Genomic DNA, 23477 nt, shown 5'->3' with positions numbered 1-23477 from the left:
ACCATATTAGCATTTAATCCAAAAACATGTAGTGCCTTGGATGCCTTTTTGCTATGCATGTGAATTTAGATATTAAATACGCACATTGTCTGTAATGTGCTGCCTGCCTCGTTCTACATTTTTTTAAAAAGGTATCAGAGAAATTTACATGCGCATTTAGTCACAAGTTGTAGATGGATTTGACTTATGCTAAGGAATACGTACCGTTTATCAGAACAAAGGTACCAATCTTCTTTAAAGTAAACCTAATGTAACAAGGTGGCCGCTTTAGAACTCCAGGACTGCACCAATTTACCATTAAGATATACCTTGATGTTAATCTCTCTGCCAATTATATATACATATATATATATATATATATATATATATATATATATATATATATATATATATATATATATATACACATATACACACACATACACACACACACATATATATATATATATATATATATATATACACACATGTATATACATATACATACACACACATAGGTATGTACACATTTTATATTTACCCAACAGATAAAACACAAGTCATATCTACCCATCTATATAATTGCTATGTACACAGACCCTATATATTTTCCATTCAAGTAGTTTATTATATAATCATATGTCATTTAAAAAATTATCTAATCACAACTAATCTAATGATAATCTCCAGTAAATTTTACACTTACAATTCTACCAATAAGGAAAGTTTATGATATTTTAATGAGCTGCAAACAGTGGTCATACAAGGCCCTAAGGTCAACAGAGACTAGGCTGAAGACCTGGAGGTTGACTGGAGTGAAAGCCCGAGACTTCAGTAAAATACTTCATGCTCTAGCATGTCAGGAAGAAGAGTAAATGGATGGAGTTAAGAAGAAGAATGGCAGCATCTCAAAACAGTACGGGTGAGGACAATAGAACAGATATGCATCCAACGTGCGAGGACAATAGAACAGATATGCATCCAACGTGCGAGGACAATAGAACAGATATGCATCCAACGTGCGAGGACAATAGAACAGATATGCATCCAACGTATGCAGGACAATAGAACAGATATGCATCCAACGTGCGAGGATAATAGAACAGATATGCATCCAACGAGCGAGGACAATAGAACAGATATGCATCCAACGTGCGAGGACAATAGAACAGATATGCATCCAAGCCTGGCATGGAAATATGGTACATAAGGAAAGCTAGTGGTGGAATGTAGAGGCCCAGGCAGTTATCCAAAGAAAGAATATGTGTAGTAAAAACTGGGAGATAGAAAAGATGGACCAGGACAAGAAGCAATACTGGTTGGCTAATGAAGAGGCAATAGCAAAGAACAAGGCATTTGAGACACCCAGTCAGCTTCTGCTAAATGACTCAGCAGATGACACAAAGCAACTTTATCAGATTGCAAGATAAAGACCGGCCTTGGATACCCTTGATAAAGGACACCAACAAAAACCTACTCATCAGTCTGTAGGACATCAAAGACAGATGAATACTTCCAGTAGCTTCTGAATGAAGACAACTCCACAGAAGCTGTACTGCTCCAGACCAAGTCCACAGCAAAAAACTAAGAACAGCCTGCCCCAAAAGTAATAAAAACAGCACTAAGGAAAATGAAGTCAGGGAAAGCAGCAGGCTGGGATGAGGTCACTACAGATATGATTAAGATGGGTGAGTTAGGGGAGAAATGGCTATAGAGGGTACTCACAGTTGTATGAAGAGAAAGGCATATTCTAGATGACAGGAGAATGAGCACCGACTAGATGTTTGCAATGAGACAGATAATGAAATAGAAGCTAGGGATGAGAAAAGAGTCCAACTGAGCATTCCTTGACATGGAGAAAGCATACGGCAAGGTCCCAAGAAAGCTGATTTAGGCAATCTCATGATGGTTTGAAGTCACAGAAATCTTGTAAGAATTAGTGCAGATTGTGTAAAAGGACCCAATGAGACAGATGTGAACAGTGTTCAGAGTCATGGACATGTTCTCTGTGGGAGTAGATGTGCATCAGGGTTCAGCTCTGAGCCCATTGCTGTTCATACTGGTGATGAACTACACTAGTAAACATGTTAGAGGGGACGGAGCAACAGAACTCCTGCATGCATATGATAGCATTACAAGCAGACTGAGCAGGAACTTCAGCAAATGCTAGAGGCATGGAATGCAAAACTAAAGGCACACTGGATAAAAGCAAGTACAGCTTGGACAGCTGACTTTGTCTTGGCAGCACATGCATGGGGGAATCAGAAGACAATGAAAACATACAGAATGGAAAACAGTGTAACAAGCTAATAGCTTCAAGTATCTGTGAGGGGCTATTGGGGAGAAAGGAAGTCTAAATGAGGAGGTCAAAGCAAGAATAGGAAGGAGTGCAGATAACTGGCACAGAGCGTCAAGGGTAATGTGTGACATACAACTGCCAAAGATAACGAACAGTGTGTGTGTCTTTCGGCTTTTCCCGGTTAGGGGTCGCCACAGTGGAACTCCGGTCCGCTAATGATTGGCAGTAGAGTTTTACGTGCTGGCTTGCCGGGCCTAATGCACAACCTTCAACAGTAATGTGTGCAAAACAGTGATGTAACCAGTACTACTGCATGGTACAGACATTCAGGCAGTGAAGACAGAGCAACTGAGGAAGTTAGTGGACTGGAAGAGCTTGAAATGGGTAGTAGGATGTACACTGTGGGGTTGACAAAGAAATGAGGACCACACAACAGAAGCTAAAGTACCCCATAGGTTCATAGGTTCATAGGTTAGTACTAAGCTAATTGCTCTTGTGAGCCATTTTAAGCCTAGCCAATTATCCCTTGTGAGACTCAAACCATGCACCTTGCGTTTGTAAGGCAAACACCTTAACCATTAGGCCACCCTCCCAACCCCCCTTGCACACACACAGTAAGCCCCCCTCATCCAAACACACACACTTGCAAGATTCAAACCACTACCTAACTATGTTAATTACTGGAGGCTTCCTTCTCTCCTGCTATAGGGTGCTAGGGTGCTGACATCATCTGTGTTTAGGGGGGTGTGTGCATCAGTGTGTGTGTCTCCCAGCCAAGGGAGGGACATCCCACACACACATATGCACACACAGTAACCCCCCCTCATCTAAACACTTGCTATTTGCAGGATTCAAACCCACTACCTAACTATGTTATGACATTACTAATTGCATAAAAGATCAAATAGAGCAGATTACAGTGGTTCAGGCACATATGCAGGAAATCAGATGATGATTTGGTGAAGAAAGGCTCATCCAGACTCTGCTACACTTTGCTGTGAAGGAAAGGTTAGTTTGCTTTTATTTTTTGTATTACTGTATTGCCTTTCTATATTTTGAATACTGTAGTTTGTTTTCTTTACCTTGTGTTTTGCTTGCATTCTGTTTTAACAGCATATTAAAACTTCAAAAGAGACCACAGCTCTCTCTGTTCTGAGTCAGGAATAATTTTTTCCCGCCCTCCCATCCATTTAAGTTGTCTTGTTAAATACCACTGTCTTTCTAGTTGCCCGCATCTTATGTTAATCTGACCATACATCTCATTTCTTTCTACTTTCACTGGCTTATGTGAGTAATCACAAAATCATCATTTTTGAAATCCCACCCCTTCAATTATTGAAATTTATTGGCCATCCTACAGTATTTCATAGTACCAAAATAAAAAAGTGACCACCCCTTTCAGTCCGTCTTGCTGTTTTAAAAATAGTAACTCTCCACTAAACCTTAACTTTTTAAACAGATAAAACTCAAGTTACCTACTTTCACATCTAACTTCTCTAGTGCACACTGCAGAGTGCATTCTTTTCAATCTTACCTTTAAGCATCCCTGTGACTAGCACTTTCTCTAATACCTGCTGGCAAGCACTAGGAAGGCTTAAACTCATACAAACACTGAACTCTCCTTGTTAACAAGGAGGAATTAATAGTAGGCACTAAACAGCCTATAATTGCAAAGTACCTTGCTAAGGAAACAGCTCCTATACTTTACAAAGAAAAAAAAAGCCCCAAACCAGGCATGTCCAAGGGTCAGCTTCCGGTGATTTCTCCTGTCCACCTGGTGAATCTGGGCATACTGGGGCAATGCAGCAATTGCCTCATGTACACAGACAACCCTCTCCTCCTACCACCCAACACTACAACCCATGAGAGATGCACTTACATAGCCAAAATGGAAGCAAAGCTCTCTCCACCCAAGATTGTGCTAAACAGTCAAGAGGAGAAGGTTAACACCCACACTACACCTCAAGCAACACATAGCCCTTCTAAACCCGCACCAACAACACCCACATATAGCAACACTAAATCCACATATGCAGAGGCCCTTAACTGTAACCTGCCCAAGCAACAAAGACCTCTGAAGCTGAAATGCAAACAAACACCAATCACAAACAATGTGTCACATAGTTCACAACACCAGTGTCCCACCCAGAAATAGCCCCTAAGGCAAGACAATGTACCTAACACTTTAGTCATAGGTGACTCTATAGTCCGGCACACTGATGTCCCTCTCACCAGGTTGAATAAGGAGAAAATTACAGTCAGCTGCCTGTCGGGTGCCAGGATCTGCCACATAATGCATGCACTCAAGTCACTCCACAACAAGTACAAATATGACTCTGTCATTGTCCATGTTGGAGTGAATGACTTGAGACATACCTCCCTGGACTACATGAAAAGAGACATGGAAGAGCTCTCGGATCATGTGGCCCAGGCAGGTATGACCCTAGCCCTGAGTAGCATCCTGCCTTTGCCCAGAATGATACCACAATATAAGGATAAAATGATTGACTTCAACAATTGGCTAAGCTTATGGTGTCATTCAAAGGGGATCCAGTATCTGTCTGCCTGGGATGACATGATTGACAGACCACGATGCTTTGCCAGAGATGGTCTGCACCTGTTGCCCTGGGATTCAGGTTACTGGCTAAGGCTCTTGCCACCCCTATAGTGCCTTTTTAGGCAAACTTCAAAGGACAAAACCACCACCGTAACAGGTACAAGCATGCAAAATCTGAAGGTAATGCTACTCAATGCTAGAAGTCTGAACCTCAAGATGCACGCTCTCGAGGCTCTCCTAACATGGAGAACATTGATATCTGTGCGGTAACTGAAACCTGGTTCAAAGCTCCAGACAGCACCCCTGCAATACCAGGCTACAACTCATGCCACACTTTTCAGCCACCAAACCAGGACCGAAACACTAAAGGTGGAGAAGTGTCAATATTCACCAAGGATATTCACACCACCAGGCTAGTTGGCCAATATAATGTGTCTGAAATTCTCCAAGTGCAACTAACACTAGGTAAGACTGCAATCCAAATTGTAGCTTGCTACAGATCCCCACCATACCCCAAGATTCTCACTACACCTTTCTAAACATACTGGAAAATATTAAGATAGAACCAAACACCCTAATACTGGGTGATTTTAACTACCCTGCCATTAACTGGGAAAACTACTCATGTCCCAACACCTTTGCTAACGGTTCTTGGAATTCATAAATTCCAACGTCCTGGATCAACTAATCCATAGTCCCACCAGGGGCTCCAATATCCTAGACCTGGTCATTACCAACATGGGAAATCAATGCTCCATACCTATGGTCACCCCTGGTTAGTCAGGTCTGACCATAAGCTAATCACCCTTAACATCCACATCCCACCCCACCCCCAGTAAAGAAACCACCATAAAAACTTCTCCAAAGCCAACTTCATGCTACTCAAGTCAGAAGTGACAAACTTCATGACACCCATGCAGACGGGAACTGAAAGTTCAACTGCTGAATCCTACACTAAGGCACTGTACGAGCATATCCACTCATGCATGAATCGTGCCATCCCAAATAGAACCAAAATGCTCTCATCCAAAAAAAGGAAGCTAATCTGGTGGTCCCCTGCCATAAACAAACTTTACAACAAAAGGAAGAAACTTTTGCAGAAAAGAGGAAAATCTCTGGATGCAAAAAACTCCCTTACTAGCCTCAGTAAGAAACTGAGATGCCTCAAAATCCTCCAAAGCTAGTTATGAAAATAAAATTGCCAAAGATTCCAAAGACAACCACAAAGCATTCTATAACTATGTCAAGAATCTAAATGGCAATGCTCAGATCTGCCCTGAGCTAAAACAGAATGGCATTAAATATACTGATCCGAAGGATATTGCCAATATCCTGGCAGATCGATTCAGTGCCAACTTCACCCCCCTCTCACCCCCTAAATGGCCCATCTCAATACCGGAAGATTGCCAAATTCCAGTAATAATGACCACACAGGTACAAAACACACTATCTAAAGCCAAGAATACAGCATCTATGGGACCAGATTACATCCCAGGCTGTGTACTACATGAACTACAATATGAACTGGCACCTCACCTAAGTGTCATGTTTAATCATAGCCTCACCTCAGGTTTCGTGCCCACTGAGTGGCGCAGAGCTACAGTTATTCCAATCCACAAGTGGGGATCCACCTTGGATCCCGGAAACTACCGTCCCATCAGTCTGACAAGCCTTATCTGCAAGGCCATGGAGCGTATTATCATGGAACTTATAAACAAAGACATTGGCAACCTTCAAACACTGGACCCCACCCAGTTTGGGTTTGTGAAGGGCCGATCTTGTCTCCTGAACCTGACTGACTTCTTTGAATCAGACTCCAGAGCCATGGACAAGGGTAAGGTGGTCCACACAGCCTATCTAGACCTTGCCAAGGCCTTTGACACCATCCCCTACTCTGGAACCATAGATAAAATTACTAAGTTGGGCATTAATCCCTATGTCACCCAATGGGTTGCTAAATGGCTTACTGATAGAACCCACACTGTAAAAGTAGCCAACTCCAAATCCAGCTCCAGACAAGTGACAAGTGGAGTACCTCAGGGTTCAGTCCTGGGGCCGCTCTTGTTTGGCATCTACTTCTCTGAAGTACAGGTCAGCACTAAGGGACTCTGGCTAACAAAGTTTGCAGATGACTGCAAACTGGGAGCCATTACTGAATCCCCAAATGATGTGGATACTCTACAAAAGGGCCTTACAGAAACAGATGCTTGGTGCCAGAGCCATGGGCTCAAGCTCAATGCCAAGAAATGTATTGTTGTCCCCTTTGGGAAAAAACATGTATCCATGAATTACCATATAGGTGGCAGTACACTAAACACAGAAAGTGTGATAAGAGACTTAGGGACACAGGTGGACAGTGGTCTCACCTTCGATAACCACATCGCCACAACAGTCAGGAAATCCTTCTATGTGGCACACCTCATCACAAAGGGCTTTTCATCCAGAAAAAAGGAGGTCATTGTCCCACTGTACTCATCCCTCATTAGACCCATTATAGAATACAATGCCCCATTTGGTATGTACCTCTCAAGACATCTGCAACAACTGGAAAGGCCTCAGAAATACCTCACTAAAAGAATCACAGGCCTAAAGCAGATGCCCTATGCTGACCGCCTTAAAATCTCCAGCTATACTCTGTCGCATATCGTCTACTCAGAGGCGATCTCTGCTTAACATACAAGGCCATGTCAAACCCACAGCTGTTGGACATGCTACACTTAAAGCAATCCCAATCCCTCAGAGCTACATGCTCCAGGGATCTAAACCTTGTCATCACAATAAACAAAACATGCTGGAGGGATAGGTTCCTGACCCAGAGACTCCCCAGACTCTGGAATAGATTGCCCATACATGTCAAGCAGAGTGCCTCTTTGGACCTCTTCAAGAGGAACCTTGACGATTGGATGGGAGAAAGGAAATTCACCCCAGGGATCACGTCAGTTGCCCTGCTAGACAGGGGTACAGGAAAGTAAATAATGTGGGAAGAAATAGCCAGGGAATTGTTATGGCTAGGCTTGTTTAGGCCCTAGGGCTGATAGCCTAGTACCAACCTATGAACATTTGGAAGAAACAGGAAGAAGGCAAAAGGAAACAATGATGCCCTGCAAAGATATGGAGTGATCGTACAACAGAAGCCATGAGGCATTCAGGCATGGCTGTTGAAGAAGGCAGGAGAGTGGCATTAAATCAAAAAAAGATGGTGACAGCTGTCACAACACCCTGACCTCATGCAGAAAATGGGGGACAAAGGAAGGTGGTGATGATGATATGAAGTTTTGATCACTGGTATTCATTTTCTTATACACGCATAAGTAATAATGTGGTTTGTTTTAGGTTCATAGGTGTTTACTAGGCTAATGACCACTATGACCTTTTTAAGCCTAGCCATGCATCCCATATCTCTGACAAGTTCTGGTACCTTTGATAAGTTCAAGCAGGGGCTTGGAAGGTGAAACATTTACAAGCAGGGGCCTGGGAGATGAATCATTTACAGGCTGCCTGCATCCATTAGAGACATATAGTAGGTGCCAAACCAGGGATGAATTTCCTGTTCCCTATCCAATTGTCCAAGTTACACCTGAGTTGAGTTACGCAGGAACTCTGCTTCACAAGGATGGGGGCTAGTTTCAGACAAGTAGTTGTTTCTGGGATATATACCTGTCTTTCCAACCGATCCTTTTTATATCACAGGCAAGGTTCTTTAGAATGGGTAATTCTAGTGCTGTTTGTTTTGCAGACCTGTAGGAGTGTGGAGTTTGATAAGGCCTTGCATGCCAGTCATAGATCTCCCCTAAACAGCCTGTAGGAGAGAGAATGCAAAGTTAAGGCTTTGAGGCAGTCTGAATAGGATGAGTTACTTATGCCCTATATTTTTTAGTGAGGAACCTCTGTTAATGTTCCAGTTGTTGGATATGTCTGGTAAGGTACATACCAACACAGTGTGTTGGATTCTGAAAACTGGTTGTACATTTCCAGTGTTTTTCCACCATTCTTCTACCATAGTGTGACCACAGAGTTGTTACACACACACACACACACACACACACACACACACACACACACACACACACACACACACACACACAAATATAGATGTATATGTTTGGAAAGTGGGGGCAAGGGACAAGAAACATTTTTTTTCTGTTTTTATGTTTTTCAGTTATGTGGAGTTAGATGAAGTGTATTTAAATCAGTTGTGTTTGATCATTTACTCAGAAATTGAAATATGGTACTGATAATATGCCTGAGGTCAGTTATGAGTGGGGTGGAAATGGTGGTGCAGCAGTTAGTATTGCCCCCTCACAGCAAGAGGTTATCCAGTTTGATTCTTTGGGTGCCTTCTATTTGGAGTCTGCATTTCCTCCCACATCCCAAAGACATGCCGCAAGTACACCAGACACTAAAGTGGCCCTAGGTGTGTGTGTGTGTGTGTGTGTGTGTGTGTGTGTGTGTGTGTGTGTGTGTGTGTGTGTGTGTGTGTGTGTGTGTGTGTGTGTGTGTGTGTGTGCACATGTTGGTGCCTTCTGTGGAAGGCTGAGCACCGGGCTGGCAACTTGACACTGTAAATCTTCACTGCCAATCGTTCTGCGGACCGTTGTTCTATTGTGGCAATCCGTAAAGGGAAAAGCCAAAAGAAGAAGTAATCACCAGTTCTTTGTTAGGATTACTGTGTAAAAGAATGCCCATTGATTATTCTTAGACATTCTGTAAGATGGTCAGCTTACAGTACCACAGCATTACCAGTAACACTGCAGGTTGCTGTAGTATTACATTCTGAGGCGATACTGCCATGGAGCTGTAGCTTCCTGGAGTCATGAACACTGACCAGCCCATCACAGCTTTTGTCCTCTGAGTTACGAATGACATTGCTACATGGAATGCCTGCTCTGTATCATGGCTTTTACAGCAATAAAGGGGTGAGAATAACAGCAGTAGTAGAGTACAGCAGTTGTTTATAATCAGATAATATTCAGAAGTATTACAGATGCCAAACTGCTTATATGGTACACTACAGTAGTGCAATTCACTACTGCACTGGTAAGGAACAATGTTCTACCACTATCATGTCAGTAAAAAAAAAAAAAAAAAAAAAAAAAAAAAAAGGCTTGGAGTCTGTCACTCTCATAATACTTTATAATGATATTTTAGCCCCATTCTTATATTCTTGACTTTCCATAGTATAAAGACACTGACATCATCCTATAGCAGAAATATGGTGAAGCAGTAATTTGGAATAAAACTACTTTTGCCTTAGTAATGCACCAAAAAATGTTTTTATTTGGAGAGAGGGTAGGGGCAGTATATGAACTTCACTGAAAATTCCCGACTACACACTGTACTGGAACATCTTCCATCATGCTATGTACATTTTATGTGACAGCACTGTGGTGTCTACACCTTTTAATGTACTGTTTCAATTTTATGGAAGTAAGGGAGGTAAGACCTCAGTTGTTTGACCCAGTAATTTTAGCTGCCAGTTTTCAATGCTACACCTAAACAGAGCCATGTGATGTCAGACCAGTTTCCACTAACTGCTTGGATATATGAAGGCATATATGGATACGTGTAAATATGCAGAGCTTGGATATATGAAGGCATGTGCGCCCACTAACTACTTGGATATATGAAGGCATGTACGCCCACTAACTACCTGGATATATAAAGGCATGTACGCATATGTGTAAATATGCATAGCTTGGATATATGAAGGCTTGTAAGCATATGTGTAAATATGTATACCTTGGATATATGAAGGCATGTATGCCCACTAACTACTTGGATATATGAAGGCATGTATGCATATGTGTAAATATGCATAGCTTGGATATATGAAGGCATGTAAGTATATGTGCAAATATGCATAGCTTGGATATATGAAGGCATGTACGCCCACTATCTACCTGGATATATGAAGGCATGTACGCCCACTAACTACCTGGATATATGAAGGCATGTACGCCCACTAACTACCTGGATATATGAAGGCATGTATGCCCACTAACTACCTGGATATATGAAGGCATGTACGCCTACTAACTACCTGGATATATGAAGGCATGGACGCCCACTAAATACTTGGATATATGAAGGCATGTGCGCCCACTAACTACCTGGATATATGAAGGCATGTATGCATATGTGTAAATATGCATAGCTTGGATAAATGAAGGCATGTAAGCATATCTGCAAATATGCATAGCTTGGATATATGAAGGCATGTACGCCCACTAACTACTTGGATATATGAAGGCATGTACGCCCACTAACTACCTGGATATATGAAGGCATGCACGCATATGTGCAAATATGCATAGCTTGGATATATGAAGGCATGTAAGCATATGTGCAAATATGCATAGCTTGGATATATGAAGGCATGTATGCCCACTAACTACCTGGATATATGAAGGTATGTACGCCCACTAACTACCTGGATATATGAAAGCATGTACGGCCACTAACTACCTGGATATATGAAGGCATGTACGCCCACTAACTACCTGGATATATGAAGGCATGTACGCCCACTAACTACCTGGATATATGAAGGCATGTACGCCCACTAACTACCTGGATATATGAAGGCATGTACGCCCACTAACTACCTGGATATATGAAGGCATGTACGCCCACTAACTACCTGGATATATGAAGGCATGTACGCCTCACTAACTACCTGGGTATATGAAGGCATGCACGCCCACTAACTACCTGGATATATGAAGGCATGCACGCCCACTAACTACCTGGATATATGAAGGCATGCACGCCCACTAACTACCTGGATATATGAAGGCATGTACGCCCACTAACTACCTGGATATATGAAGGCATGTACGCCCACTAACTACCTGGATATATGAAGGCATGTACGCCTCACTAACTACCTGGATATATGAAGGCATGTACGCCTCACTAACTACCTGGATATATGAAGGCATGTACGCCCACTAACTACCTGGATAAACGAAGGCATGTACGCCCACTAGCTACCTGGATATACGAAGGCATGTACGCCCACTACCTACCTGGATATATGAAGGCATGTACGCCCACTAACTACTTGGATATATGAAGGCATGTATGCCCACTACCTACCTGGATATATGAAGGCATGTACGCCCACTACCTACCTGGATATATGAAGGCATGTACGCCCACTACCTACCTGGATATATGAAGGCATGTACGTCCACTACCTACCTGGATATATGAAGGCATGTACGCCCACTACCTACCTGGATATATGAAGGCATGTACGCCCACTACCTACCTGGATATATGAAGGCATGTACGCCCACTACCTACCTGGATATATGAAGGCATGTACGCCCACTACCTACCTGGATATATGAAGGCATGTACGCCCACTACCTACTTGGATATATGAAGGCATGTATGCCCACTAACTACTTGGATATATGAAGGCATGTACGCCCACTACCTACCTGGATATATGAAGGCATGTACGCCCACTACCTACCTGGATATATGAAGGCATGTACGCCCACTACCTACCTGGATATATGAAGGCATGTACGCAACACTACCTACCTGGATATATGAAGGCATGTATGCATATGTGTAGATATGCATAGCTTGGATATATGAAGGCATGTATGCCCACTACCTACCTGGATATATGAAGGCATGTGCGCCCACTAACTACCTGGATATATGAAGGCATGTATGCCCACTAACTACCTGGATATATGAAGGCATGTACACCCACTACCTACCTGGATATATGAAGGCAAGTACGCCCACTACCTACCTGGATATATGAAGGCATGTACGCCCACTACCTACCTGGATATATGAAGGCATGTACGCCCACTACCTACCTGGATATATGAAGGCATGTACGCCCACTACCTACCTGGATATATGAAGGCATGTACGCCCACTACCTACCTGGATATATGAAGGCATGTACGCCCACTACCTACCTGGATATATGAAGGCATGTCCGCCCACTACCTAACTGGATATATGAAGGCATGTGCCCACTACCTACCTGGATATATGAAGGCATGTCGCCCACTACCTACCTGGATATATGAAGGCATGTACGCCCACTACCTACCTGGATATATGAAGGCATGTACGCCCACTACCTACCTGGATATATGAAGGCATGTACGCCTACTACCTACCTGGATACATGAAGGCATGTACGCCCACTACCTACCTGGATATATGAAGGCATGTACGCCTACTACCTACCTGGATATATGAAGGCATGTACGCATATGTGTAGATATGCAGAGCTGACAGAATGCAGTACAGTCAGGATGTATGGTGCTTCACTATATTTTCATGCTACATATTTCTTTCTAATTCTCGTAGATATTTTGGCCTGTAGCAAATCTGAATCAGTTGTCTAATTAAGAGCTGGCAAAATGTGTAATTTGACAGCAGTTCATTAATCATCTCAATAATAATAGTCACAATAATAATAATGTCCAGAAAGTCTAGTGTACTTTTTAAGTATTTTAAACTCTCCTATGCCACAGCACATTCATGACCCCTCTGTCAATGTCTTGACAAGCATAACACCAAAGCCCTGCTTCCAGCAAAACTTTATTGTCGCAATAAACTTACCATGGCACACTTTAACAGCAATGAACACAATGGTGTATGTTTGTTTTGAACGCTAGATGCTTTTAACATACTTCCTCAAATAAGAAACATTTGAGAAGTGACAGCACACAGACACTCAATACACAAAGTGTTGCCATTGTCTTCCTTGCATCCATTTGCACTTACACCAGCCATTAACCACTCCATTGTATACAATCAACATTTGGCATTACTTCTTCACTGCCACATTTTAGCAGGTTCCCCTGACCTCCTTACCTCCGGGTTGCTTTTCCATTCTCCTTGTGTGTTTTATAACACTCACTATCACTCTCCTCTCCAGCCCTCTCCTTTCTATTTCAGTTACCTTCCATCTTACTTATGTCTGTTACCTTTGTCACACCTGTCATGTTCTTCAACCCTTGCTTATCCTGTCAGCCTCTGCAATGTACAGCTAACAGGATTGTGTGCTGCATGTACATGAAAGGAAATGTTTTTTGTAACCGTTTGTTAGAAAGAGCTCAGGTGATGATGTTTTGAAAGCAGATTAATGTAATTAAAAAAAAAAAACATTGTTTTCATTCTCATAACTGTTTAGAAGCACAGAATTATGGAAGATACAGAAGATTTGACAATGACAATGACCCATCTTGTGTAAGACAGGGTTAAGAACACTTTTGCATAGCAATATTGTTTTAAGATAACTTCAAGCATGGTGTTTCAGAAAAAAGCTGTTTTTCCTTTCTGATTTAATAAAACAGTGCACAAAAGAAAATACTTGAGATTTACCAAACCCAAGTGTCACTCTTTTCTACAGTGTGATGTGACCTCTTAGATGACTGCATCCCCCCAACATAAAACATTATAATTTGAGTCTTAATACTTCACAATCTTGTGATTACAGAAATGTGTGTCTGAAAGAACATTGTCCTAGACCCTTACCCAAGTGTCTTAAATTTGTAAGTTACAAAGAAACTGATACAAGCAGATGAAAAAAAACAAACACCTGTGGTTCACATAAGTACGTATACAAAAGACTGAAATGTATATGTTGCATTACTAGAAGGGAATGTGCTACTGTTATTTGATAATTTTAAGTTATTCTATTTTTGCAAGGAGCTATTTTACCCAGAAATTATTTCACCTGCTAACAATTAGTACTGCAAAGATGTCTCATGGCAACAGATGCTATTGCAGTTTCTAGAATATCTCCCTATAACCTGCATTACTACATTAGATATATATCTTTACTGCTCATGCAAACACGATGCATCCCACATTAGCATTAAAGTGACAGCCAATCAGGGAGACCTTAATGCTGGAGTTTGCAGTGAATTTCTGAAGGAAGGTGCTTATCTCTGTCTGAAGCCACTGACCCTTGCATACTACCTGTAGGCATTAAGCACGCCCTTTCTGTTGCACCTCTATTGTATCTTCTGAAACATTTACTGTAAGACTGAATTTATCTCAGAAAATACGTAGACCGTATTCTTAGGTCTCTGTCATACATGGACCATAGACTGAAATCAAACTGTGTCACAGTATAGTTTAGAAATGTATAAAAAAGGTTATACAGCTTTGCCTACATGCTCTAACCCAAAGTTTCTGAATAAGGCATTGCAAGACTGATAAGGTATGCAATGGTTAACAGCTTTTGAAATGAAAAAGGTAGAAGACAGATTGAACATTATGTTAGCATTTTGAAAATGAAACAGACCAAGGTAACTGGCATGTTAAGGGTTGTATTTATTATTATTATTATTAATTTTGAACAGATAGCTACAACACATTTGCTGTGTGTGAGAACTTCTCCCAAGGGAGATTCACTGCTTTGAAGGCAAATAATACTTTAGCAATAAGCCATAACACAAATTATGTTATTTTAGAAATAGTATCGCATCTAGAGTATGTCAAACATAAGTTAAAGTTGGGAATTTTGACTTCTCAGGCATGATGTTGCTATGTGTTATTAATGTATAAACACCGAATGCCTTACATTCTTAAGCAGCGGCTTGACGATGATGATGATGATGAAATAATGTTTCAGTTGCTCAGATTCACAATGTGACATTAGTGTTGGATTTCATCACTGTTACTGGGGTTCATTGGCCTAATAAAATTCTCAGATTTGCCTAGCCTTTGAATAATACAACAGTGATAGGGTACCTCTGGGGTACAACAGATGACACATAATACAGGTATTAGGACACTTCAACTATGTGCTGCATTTGCAGAAGCCTAGAACAATTATCAAAGAAGATCTGAAGTGCATTCATAATCCTGTTGATACATTTGTCTTTTATTTTTAAATTACTGCAAACAATACTTAATCGTGGTACAAGGTTTATGTAGCAGGTGACTTGGCAGTAATTTCAAGAGAGTAGTAAAGCCATATGACGTTGATGCAAACAGAGTCAATGCTAAAAAGGAAATGCTAACAGGCAGATAAATGAGCTGCAGGTTTCTAAGTGCAGAGTTAAACAATACGTTCCTGATGTGACATCATTTCATTACCGAATGAGCTGACCCCCCCCCCCCAGAAACTAATAAATTAATAGTGTTACAAGTCTGCACTTTAAAGTAAGCAGCAGTACTAAATATTCATTCTTAAGAGTTCCGGCATTACTCTACAAAGCAAAGCTGTGAAATCATCCTAATGATGCAGTTTATACACAGGTAACTCAGGAAACACCTGTTAAAGAGGAAAAAACATTTTCAAAACAATAATATAGAAGAGAAGATGAACACTCAAAAAAACATACCATGATTAGAACAAGGATAACTCCATGACAAAGTTACCCTTGTATCAATACTCAAAGTCCAATGACATAACTATTTGCTTAAGTAGTACATGTAAAAAACTGATTCTGTGTGGTCTCTAATTCTTACAGCTCAGAGAGGGACCCTAACAGCTACAGTGTAGGAACCATCTCTTTCATTCACTGTAAAGATGTTACACATTTCCACTGTAGATGACTTGGAGATAAGGTAGAAACATTGATTTGACTGCAGGATTATTTAAGAATAGCTGGGATGATAAGAAATCAGAATTATGTAACTTAGATGAGGTGAAAAAAAAAAAACTGGCACATATCTTGCACATTCCTACAAGGAAAACCACAAATTTACACAACAACCAACAATTAACTGAAACCGCACATTAAAGATAAAATACACCTCCGGATTAACAGTATGATTCTCTGGAGATACTTCAGGTTTAATTAACTGCTCATAGGACGCCTGTTCAAGTCATTTCCAGCTATAGGACTCCCCCCCCTCCATGAATCAGGAACCTACTCTGCCTATTTGGATCTACTTGAGTCTATCAAGTTACATCCAAACACCATGCCTTTGGGTGATTTTACTGATCCATCCATTGTCTGGGTAAGTTATTTGTGCTCAAACTCACTTGCCCAAAGGTTCCTTGGCTTCATTAACTCCAGTGTCCTGGACCAGCTGGATGACACCCTCACAAAGGGTGCAAACATCCTGGATCTGGTGCTTACTAATATGGGGGAACCACTGTAGCACCCACACTATGAGGTCTTCCCTGGTAAGATGACCAAAAATCATTCTCATTTGTAGTAACTATTGCACCTGACCTCCCACCAGCAATTAAATTAAACATTTCTCCAAAACAGATTATAACCTCTTACAGGATGGTATAAATAGCTTCACTGCACCCCCCAATGGAATTGGCAACTATGCAGAGCTCTACACCAATGCTTTATACAGACACCTGTACAACTGCATTGAATTGAACCAAAACAAGCTCCTCAAGGAAGAGCAAACTTGCCTGGTGGACAACTGTCATTAACAGGCTTTACAACAAGAGGAAGAAATTGCTGTCTAAGAGTAAAAGGGAGCAAGCCCTAAATTGGAGACACTCCTTCCTCAGCTTATACAAGCAAATAAGACTTCTTGTAAAGTCTTCCGAAGCAAACTATGAATCCAAACTAGCTTCCTCAACTAAGGACAACTATATGGCATTCTTTAGTTACATCTGTAACCTAAAAGGAAAGGCTCAGATCTGTGACGAACTGGTAGTTAATGATACCACATATACTGACCTTGTGGATATAGATAACCTGATGGCCAACAGGTTCTGTGAAAACGTCACTCCCCTGTCCCTGCCACATGTGCCCCATGACATCCCTACCACCTGTCCCCTACCTTCTATCTCTAAAGAGCAGGTCATAAAGACCCACCTCTAAGGCCAAAAATACAGCATTTATGGGACCTGATAACATCCCAGGCTGTATCCTACATGGGCTGAAACAAGAATTAGCAACACCACTGGGTACTCTTTTCAATCATAGTCTAAGCACTGGCTTCATCCCAGATGAATGGACAATGGCCACGATTATTCGCTTGCACAAAGGTAGTGCTTCCACTGACCCAGGGAATGACAGCCTTATTAGCCTGACTATCCTTATCTGCAAGGCCATGGAGTGAATCATAATGGACCTTATCAACAAAGATATAGGTAATCTCCAATCACTTGACTCTACTCAGCTTGGATTTGTCAAAGGGAGATGATCATGCTTGTTAAATCTGGTGGACTTCTTTGAGACAGTCACCAATGTCCTGATGAGAGGAAATCTGTGCATACAGCCTAACTAGACTTAGCCAAGGAGTTTGACATTCTCCCTCACTCAGGCATCATTGACAAACTCACCCAGCTAGGTATCAACCCTTACATTATTAGATAGGTCACTAATTGGCTCACTGATAGAACACATATAGTCAAAATAGGGGAATCAACCTCAAACGGCAGACATGTAACCAGTGGTGTTCCACAGGGATCAGTCCTGGGACCACTTGCTTTTTGGAATCTATTTCTCTGAAGTATAAATAAAAACTAAATGTCTGTGGCTGACAAAGTTTGCTGATGATTGCAAACTGGGAGTGGTCATAGAATCTCCAAATGATACCAACATCCTACAAGAGGGTCTTACACAAATGATTGGTGATACTACATCAATAGCAACACCCTACGTATGCACTCAGTGGTGAGAGACCTGGGCACACAGGTTGACAGGAATCTTACCTTTGATCACCATGTCTCTACAGTGGTAAAAAGAACATTCTATATCACTCATCTCATAAGTAAGGGCATTACCTCCAGAAAAAAAGAAGTTATAACCTCCCTGTACTCTTCCCTCATAAGACTAATAACTGAGTACAGTGCCCCTTTGGTATGAACCTTTCCAGACACCTGGGTAGCAATCAGAGAAACTGCAATGGTTCCTCATTAGGAAAACAAAAGGTCTTTAGCATCTGTGCTATGTGGATCATCTGAAATCACTGTCACTTTATTCTGTTTCATATAGACTACTCAGAAGCGATTTCTGCCTTGCATACAAGGCAATCTCTGACCCTGCTTTATTGGAAATTATGTATATCCGCAAGTCAAATGGTACACAGTTACTTGCTCTAAAGACATTAACCTGGTATGTGACATTACTAGAACCTGCTGGAGGGACAGATTTGTCTCCCAGAGGTTACCACACCTTTGGAACAGACTCCCAATTCATATCTAACAGAGTACCTCAATGGCTTTCTTCAAACGCATTCTGGGTGATTGGATAGGTAACCATAATTTCACCCTGGGGATTCTACCTGCATCCCTCTTGGACATGGCCTTTAGGTGCTAATCGTGGAAATAAGGGTAGAACTTGGCTAGGCTTGTAAGGGCCATAGGATCATTAGTTGCAGTGACCTCAGAGTTGATAAAAGTGGGAAGGCATAGATGGCACAGAACCCCCTTTTATGGGAAAGAGAGTAGGGTATCTGCATTCCACAGAAACCCTAAATTCCAAGCCATACCCACTCCTGCTATATCATATGGTCCAATGTCACAGTTCAAAATAAAAATAATAAAAAAATAAAACATTATTTTTAATAGATGCCGTCTTTTACAGTATGCCTTTCATGATTTTACTTTTGAGGGTTCTGTCTGTAAGGGAACTGGTACCACCCACTAATACATGGCACACCCACACACACACACACACACACACACACACACACACACACACACACACACGAGGATGCATGCATGCACACAGACATTCACATACACGTGTGTGTGCGTGCGTGTGTATATGTATATATGTATATATATATATATATATATATATATATATATATATGTGTGTGTGTGTGTGTATGTATATATATATATATATATATATATGTGTGTGTGTGTGTGTGTATATATATATATATATATATATATATATATATATATATATATATATATATATATATATATATATATCTATATATATATATATATATATACATACAATATATATGAATAATAACATAATTTAAGAAGAGGTTGGGGGGTCACCAGCTCCCTTGTCAGAAGTATTGGCTAAAACATGTTGTAGATTTGGCAGAGTGACTATTTATTGCACCCAACTCCATTGTAATTTATCAAAAATTATAAGACAACTGGGGGATGGGATAAACATTGCATATGGCAATGTATATGATATACTGACGTTAACTAAGATATGACAAGGCAGGCAGTTTGTATCTCATGTACATTTTCTTATTTAAAGAAGAGATACTTTGAGCACTGTGAAGTCTTAATGGGCTGTGGGTAGCAATATGTACTTTCTAAAATAGTAACATGTTCAGATTTGAATTACAATGCTATTAAAATATACCATTTCCTGTGCATATATCATTTACCATTTTCTGTGAATATATCATTTACTTATGTACAAATTAATTCACCTATCATATATTCTAACTTTGGGCAAGAACATAGCAGGATCTGTCTTCTCATATGAAATGATATCCCCTAAACCCATTAGTAAAGCTGTCAATAAATATACTATAAAAGAGATGTACAGCTTTGTTCTCATTAGATTGGTATCACAATGGACAGCTTAGTTATTTTCTTCTTTTAAACATCCAGTAACTAATGCCAGCATGGAGAAATTACATACATATTTAATAAAATGAGGAATACCATGTTTACTTTTTAATCTCAAGACCTGCTTGGTAACATACATTATACAAGCAGAGGCACAATAATGACTAGAAAATGTTTAATGACACAAAATGAATACTACATCAATGTGCAGGAGTAAATTAGGAGACATAAAAGACAGAACTGCTGTGAGGACATTGGTGTTTTATGATCACAGACTTCTTGTTACAGGTGATGTCAATGGCTGCACTTACTGTCACAAAAGTGTTATAACAGTATCTAAATGTGTCAAATTACTCTCTCCCTCTCTTATGGCTTCCTCCACTAGAATAAGGCTTGGTATAATGGTTAAGGTGTTTATCTTACAGACACAAGGTGCAGGGTTTGATTCTTACATGGGATAATTGGCTAGGCTTAAAATGGCCCATAAGGGCAGTTAGCCTACTACTAATCTATGAACCTAGAATAAAACTCTTGGAGGTCCTCAGGTCCACCTGAGGATATACTTAATTCCTGCATGTGGATACATTTGGAATTTACTGCCAGATTAGTTTCATTCTGCAAAAACAGATTCATGAAGCAAATTTCAAAGTGAAATCCTATCTTCTGTGTTCCCCTGCCAACAGCTTTTGCCTCTTGTCACTGCCTATGTACATGCCCTGTTAATTTTGCAGACTCCTCCAAGTTGCTACCTTCAATGCCAGTGGTCAGCTGCGGACATGTTATAATAATGTATTAGTTTAGGAGTCAGACTAAATGCACAAAGTCTAGCAGTCATGTCTCAGGTACAATGTGAATGGGGCATCTCTAAAGATGTCCGTACATTCACCACTGTAGTACTCATTACAAATGGGTATTCCCTGCCGTGAAGCCCACCGTCCAGAAGCCCACTGTCCAGCCAGTTCCAAAGTCTACTGCTGCTTTAAGGTACACACTGAATGTCACCTACAGATGCTGCTTTAACGTACTCTGAATGTCACCTACAGATGCTGCTTTAAGGTACACTCTGAATGTCACCTACAGATGCTGCTTTAACGTACTCTGAATGTCACCTACATACTCCTTGTGTAGTGCAGAGCATAAAGGTGGCATTCAGGCTTACAAATCCTCACAACTTCTTTGCTGCCAGGCCGAATGCTGTTTTTAACCATCAGTCTGTTACCTCCATCCATTTTTGCCACTTTTTTGTTTATTGGCTTTCCGGTGATTACTCCTGTTTGCTGAAGTCCTTACCATTGCAGATAAGTACCCAGCTGGGTTTTTTTTTGTTCTTTTTTTTTTTTTTTTTTTTTGATTGTTTTGTGCTGTTTAGGCTTAATGTCATCCAGGAAGGGTAAATGCCAGTGTGGGAGACTGATTGCCCATAAAGACTGCCACAATAAGTGTCTTTTTTGCCTAGGTGCTGCTCATGACCATATGTCTTGTTGAATTTGTCAGGCGTTTGTGCCTAACACCCTCCGTAGTCTGCTTTTTTCCCTTTCATTGTATCTTGAGAACCAGCATTTTCAGCTTCTTGCTAAATGTACTACGGGTGGAACCTTCTGCCTCAAGGGTCAGCCATCAGGGAAGAAGAAGGTGCATAAGGTAAGACTGGAATCTTCTCTGTCCAGCCTCTGCTGGGAGTTTCTCCTGAGGTTATTATGAATCCGGATGCTCACCTGGTTGTTTTGTCAGATTCCTCTACCATGTCTGGGTTGGAGGCTAGTGAGGATCTGGCGGGCAGCATGTCCGATGAGGTTTTGCAGGTGTCTGTTTCAGGCATTCATAGGGAATCACCATTGACTGTTTCTGAGGGTTCTTATAGGGGTTCTGCAGTTTCTCTTTAGGGAAGAGGTCCCTACTACAGTTGTGGAATGCCATCCTGAGTCTGGGCCTTCTCAGGTTTCTAGGGTGGATGTCCCCTTACAAAAGAAGCAGAAAACTAATCATGTTTCTTCTACTCTTACGGGTCTACAAAGTGAGTGACAGGCCGTTACTCAGGGGTTGTTTAGTGGTTTACTGTCATTAAGGTCTCCTTAAGGGGTTTTGGTTCCTGCTCCACCTTGGTCCTCTTCTTCCCCTAAAAGGCCCAGAGTATTGCATTCTTCTGAGGAAGGGGTGGATTCTGATGAGGACTCCCTTTGCTTATTCTACCCAGATTCCTTCTCCTTCAGACTGCGGGTCTGAGGAGGAGGACTTATACTCTAGGTAATCCTTCTGAGGACATTTCCTTTGGGGACACAATCTCTAAGATGATGGAATTTTTTAAGTGGGATTGTGCCCAGGTTTTGGATATCCATAACATGTACTATGAGTTACTGCAGAATCTCCTAAACCTGCGGCCATTCCTCTTGTCTTGGCTGCTTTACTGGATGTTTTATCCAATGCCTCTAAAGTGCCGCATCCTCTGCCCCCTGCTCCAAAGAAGTCTAATAGGTTTTTTAGGGTACCTGAGGATTGTTCCTTTTGTTTAAGTGTCCTGTTGCTGACCCCTCTGTGGTGTCTGTAGCCTCTGATAAACCATCTCAAGTGCTTCCTTCATCCAAGTTACTACTGTCTGACAAGGACAGTAAAACCATGGATAGGCTGGGTAAGAAGGTTTATATTTCAGCTACCCTAGGTTTTAGGCTATTAATTATCTCTAGGTATGTCTTGGCTCTTCTTTCTCAGGCTTGTCAGCTTCTTTCCGATCATCCAGACTCTGAGGATAAATCTTCTGCTCTTTACTTGCTTGGGACTTTCTCTCAGGTAGTTAGACATTGTATCAAATGTAATTATGATGCAGCAGATGCCTCTTCTAGGACTGCTGCTTTTGGTTCAGTTCTGAGGAGATATTCTTGGCTTAGGCTTCAACCTTTGCCCGATGATATTAAGGCTAAGTTGATGCATGCTCCTCTGGATAATAAACTTAAACTTTTGTTTGGTAAAGTGGCTGCTGGTTTATTTACGTCTCTTCAGGACAAGGGGAAGGATTTACAGGAGCTTAAGTATGTCATTATTTCTCCTGTGCTTAAATATCAGCAAAACTACCCTTCTAAGCCAGCCTTTGTTCATAGGCAATCTCACCCTCCTTCTATAGGTAAAAAGGGTAGCAAACAGACTCATCCTGTAAAGGCCACGCAGACTGTAGGGTT

General features: G+C 41.2%; 1 protein-coding gene across 1 annotated transcript in view; it reads right to left on the bottom strand.

The window, feature by feature from the left end:
• Positions 1 to 23477, bottom strand: part of LOC122800419 — a 325449-nt gene that overhangs the window by 209814 nt on the left and 92158 nt on the right. The window lies entirely within an intron of this gene.

The sequence above is a fragment of the Protopterus annectens genome, chromosome 4.part0 (genome assembly GCF_019279795.1).
Source record: "Protopterus annectens isolate FY-2018-M chromosome 4.part0, PAN1.0, whole genome shotgun sequence".
Taxonomy (NCBI): domain Eukaryota; kingdom Metazoa; phylum Chordata; order Ceratodontiformes; family Protopteridae; genus Protopterus; species Protopterus annectens.
This window is presented reverse-complemented; position numbering and strand designations above follow the sequence as displayed.